This window comes from Chinchilla lanigera, unplaced genomic scaffold, assembly GCF_000276665.1.
Source record: "Chinchilla lanigera isolate Chin_1 unplaced genomic scaffold, ChiLan1.0 scaffold00006, whole genome shotgun sequence".
NCBI lineage: Eukaryota > Metazoa > Chordata > Mammalia > Rodentia > Chinchillidae > Chinchilla > Chinchilla lanigera.
This window is the reverse complement of record NW_004955407.1, coordinates 81,407-86,548: the sequence shown is the minus strand read 5'-3', so window position 1 is coordinate 86,548 and position 5,142 is coordinate 81,407.

Sequence of the window (5,142 nt, the reverse complement as noted above, 5' to 3'; positions counted from 1 at the left end):
TGCCCACAAATGAAAATAAAAGTTAGGATCTTATTTATACTAGATCAAGTACACCTAATAAAAACAAATTCCAAGCTTCCAGACATTTCCCAGTAGGCCTGCACAATGTCACATAGGCAAAACACATTGAGTTGGAAATTGTGGACCCATAGGTGTTGACAAGAAGGACTTTATAAAATCATTTAGATTACTTCTACTCCTTTATCTCTTTTATAGACAGTCCTTTCTGGTATGGAGGATAAATTCTAGGACACTTAGGATAATATAACCCAATCATTCTCAATTCCCTTATTTCAAATGGTGTATTATTTTTTATATAAACTGGGCACATACTCACACACTGTAAATCATTTCTAGAATACTTATAATGTCTAATTCAATGTAAATTCTGTGTAAATAGTTTTTTTTGTTATTATTTAGGAATGCCATTAAATAAAAAGAAAAAGTCTGCATGTGTGTTATATATAAAAAGGTTACATTTAAAGAAAAAGTTGCACATGTGTTCCATGTAAAATTTATTTGGTTTTGTCTTTAAAATTTAGTTTGCTTTGGTATATTAGAATTGTATTGTAATTAGCCATGATAAGAATAGTAGGGAGGGTTGTGTTGCTAGTCACCTAAAAATCCTTGCTTTGAATCAGCAGCACTCTTTTTTGTTTCCGAGTATTCCAGGATCTCCACTAGACTATCTTTTTTCCCCAAGTTTTTGTATTTCCTTTTCATGTCATTCTTGTGAAGCAGAGGCAGCTTTTTTAGGAGTGAGGACACCAAAGAACCTTGCTGTGTTTTAGAGGAAAGTGACTAGTACTAGAGCAGAGCAATCCCCAGTGTTAAGTACAATATCACCAGTATATGGAAGAGTAGGCTACACATTCCCTTCCAGACCACAGTATTGTTAAACTATTGCTTTCCTTTTGAAAAGAAAAGTTACAAACCAAATGCTCAATAATTTATACTTGCCAATACAGACAAAATAGAATGAAAAGATAATGATGTAACCCAAGATGATTCAGGAAACAAGTAAACAAAAATTTATTCCTTTATTTTTTTATTTTAAAGGGAAAAAGAAAACAATAACAAAATAACACCAATGAAGACAAAAAACAATACAAAAATAATACAGGATTTCAAAACAAAATGATAGGAATTAACAATGGTTGTTATATTACATATTGTTATCTTCAACGAAGTTGCTCAGATTACCAGATGCTAGAATGCAAGATTGATCAAAGAATTAAAGACAATAACAAGTAATAAAACACACATTAGAAATGATACAGAGCTTCATCAAGCAAGATGGTAGGAATTCAGGAATGGCTGTTATATTGCATATTGTTGTCTTCAAACTAGTTGTTCCAATTACCAGATATAAGCATGCAAAATTGGTCAAGAGAAAAAGGAAAATAATTAAGCATTAACTGTTCCTTTTAATAAACCAATCAAAGGATTTTTGTAAAGGTTCTTAAATTCTCTAGACTTTAACTTAGTTATATGTAACTATCCATTCAATAATTGCTATAGTTTGGGCCTGAAATATCCTCCAAAGACCTGTGAGTTAAATGCTAAGTATTCATTCAGCCCATACAGCCCATACTGGAAAATGGTGGAAAGTTTAAAAGGTGTGGCTCAGAGTAAGATTTTAAATCACTGAGCCTTGTCCTCAGAGTGGATTGTGGAACCACAGCCTCTTCCTCTCTCTCTCTTTCACACTGATCATGGAGTAAACACCCTCTCTGCAATGCAATGTTGTCATCGTGTTCTGCACTGCCCCAGCTCCAGCACAACTGGGACACTTATTCATGGACTGAAACCTACAAAACTGACCCAAAATAAATTTTTTCTCCATTAAACTTCAGTTATCCCAAGTATTTGTTATAGCAATAGGAAGCTGACTAACCCAGAAAATTGTTATCACGAAGTGGGCTTGTTTTTGCTGTACCTGATCATGTGCTCAGAGTATTTGGAACAGCTTTGAAGATGGAGTTTAGAAGGATTTGAAAAGACCAGCTAGAAGACAGAATAACCTTCTGTAAGAAGAGTTTAAGAGGAAATTGAAGGGAATAAGCCAGACAAACACAGGATTGCCAGAAATGAAAACAGTAAAGACGGGGCTAATGAAATTGCAAATGAATTTTTTTGTTTCTTTTCAAAATTAGATTTGAGGTTACATGTGTTATCATGGCAAAAAATAAGAGGAATATTTTATCCATGCCATAAGGCTTAGTGAGATTCTGAATTTAAAGATGATGGACTATTTTATCTGCTGGAAGAAATTCTAAGGGCAGCAAATCATTAAGAGAGTGATGTGGGCATTCTTGGCTGCTTCAAGCCAAATTTACAATTGAGAATTGGAAGCAAAGGCAAACAGGGCCAAAAAAATTTGGAACATTTGTAGTTTGTGCAGATAAAGAAGTACAAGCAAAGTTGCAGTAATGGATAGTAGGGTTGCAGTTGCAGGTGCAATTAAGAAGAAGCCAGGTGCTTCCCCTGGAACAATAGAAAAGATGCCAGGAGGGCACCTCAGAGAGTGATGAGGTCATAGCAATCAAAGGCTCTGGGATATAGAAAATTTGATTCACAGACTTTCCAGAACAGAATCTTTTGAGAGGAAAAACCTTAGGGTTCCCTGCTCACTCAGGACCATGTGAGCCAGGAAGGTACTCAATGGTAGCTGCAGCCATAGTTCATGTGGCTCCAGGCATAGCAAATGCTGGTGGCAGAGCTTGGCATCATCCATCTAATAGTGGTTTTGCAAACATGCAGAATACAAGAGTTATAAGGTTATGTAGGCTTCCACTAAAATTTTAAATGAAAGCCTAGAAAACCAAAGAAAGGGTAGCAGGGTAGAAATTCCTGCAAATAGTGGTGCACAATCTGGATTCACAACTGAAATGGAGACCACTTAAAATTAGAGATATCTGAAAGGGTTGGAATCCCTGCCAGAGGAAGCTGCAGGCAGAATAAAAAACCTGCCTAATAAGGAGTTTAAGCGCACTGCAAACAGCAAAGCTGTAGGGGCAGAGCTATGAAAAGTCCTTGGAGTCCATATTCTATCACCAGACATTGGGGATGAAAACTGGGGCTTTAACATTTGCCTGGATGGTTTTTGATCCAATCCCATATTATTCCTCTATTCCTTGTTTTGGAATAGGAATGTTTATACTGTGCAATTGTATCTTTGAGGTACACAACTTTTTTGTAGGGGCTCATAGCTGAACTTGTCTTGAATTTGAAAGGAAATTAGACTTGGTATTGAAGCAATGCTGGAACAATTAAGGATTTGGCTACTCTTAGAGGTGGGCTAACACATTTTGCCTTCTGATGTAAATAGGGACTTTTGGGATCTGGGACAGAATGCTGTAGTTGGGTCTGAAATATTTCCTAAAGGCCCATGTATTAGACATTTGATGTCCAACCCATGGTCATTTGGGAAGGCAGCAAAAACTATAAGGGGTGCAGCCCAGTGCACAGATTTAGATCACTGGGAGAATGACATTGAAGTGAATTTGGGACCATGGCATTTGCCTTTTTCCTCTCATGCCAGCCATGAGGTGAAGATTTCTCCTCTACAAAGTGTCCCCACTATGATGTACCATATTTATGCAGGCTCAGAGAAACAGGACAATGTGTCTTTGATCAAGACCTCCAAGTCTTTGCTGGAAGAGAAATAGGCAGGAATCTCAAAGACATAGGGGTACGCAGAGACTTCATGAACAAAGCACAGACTGCACAGGAAATACTACAAAGAATCAACAAGTGGGACCTCATTTTATTAAAAAGATTTGCACAGCAAAAGAAATCACCAACAGAGTGAACAGACAATACACAGAGTGGGAAAAAACTATAGCCAGTTGTCCTTCAGATGAAGGACTTCTATCTAGAACACACAAAGAATTGAAAAAACTTAGACCCCCAAAATTCAAAGACCCAATTGAAAAATGGGCATCTGAGAGGAGTATACACTTTTCAGGTGAAGAAATACTAATGGCAAATAAATACATGAAAAAATGCTTAACATCATTGGTTATTCAAGAGATACAAATTTAATCAAACTTAGATTCCATTTCACTCCAGAAAGAATGGCTATCACCAACAAGTCAACCAATTACAAATGTTGGCAGGGCTGAGGGGAGAAAGGAACACTTCTCCAGTGTTGGTGGGAGTGTAGACTAGTGCAGCCACTGTAGAGATCAGTGTGGAGATTCTTTAAGAAACCAGTATTAGAGGTCATATTCAACACAGGTATTCCCCTTTTGGGAGTCTTTCCAGAAGAATTAAAAACATCATACCACAGCAATGTATGGGCGCTCATGTTTATAACAGCGCAATTTGTTATAGCTAAAACTTAGAAACAACCCAAATGCCCGTCAAATGATGAATGGATTAAAAAAAAAATGTAGTTTTTTTTTTTAATATAATGGAGTACTATTTAACCATAGAGATGGATAAAATTGAGACTTTTACAGGCAAATGAATGCAACTTGAGACCATACTAATAAGCGAAATAAATCAGACCCACATGTGTAAATATTATATTGTCTCAATAGGGTGAAAAATGGAATGTGTTAATAAGATCCAAAGTGTACAATAGATATTGTGAATTGGGAAGAAACTGTTCAAAAGAAAAGAGAAACAGTGATGGAGGAAAAGAGAGGAAAGAGTGGAAAAATTATATATATTCACACAAGATAGTTAAGGTAGTTATAGAGCTAGTTTCTCTTAGTTCATTGAAAAGAAAAGTTTGAGCTAATATTGTTTGGACAATATTTCATGCCTATATCTTGTACTCTAACTACTATAAAGATAACCATATGCAATATATTAATTATTATTATGCTTTACTTGTTATATTTTTCTTTAAAATAAACTCTCCAAACCTGAATGAAAGTAAACATTGTCTCTTTTTAAGCAAACACTATACATATATTTTAGTATTTTCTTTTAAAGGAATCCACAGAACATTTTATTCAAAATTGTAGATTTGGGGCTGAGCAAGATTGTTGCTGAGTAAGATCTTGTGGTGATCATTTCTTCCAGACATGCTAAGTTGAGAAGTTATTCATTGAGGCAGATTGCCAACTGGTTGTCAACTTATAACACTCATGTGAACTGAGTAAGCATGGTGCTGGGTGTGGGAGGCCC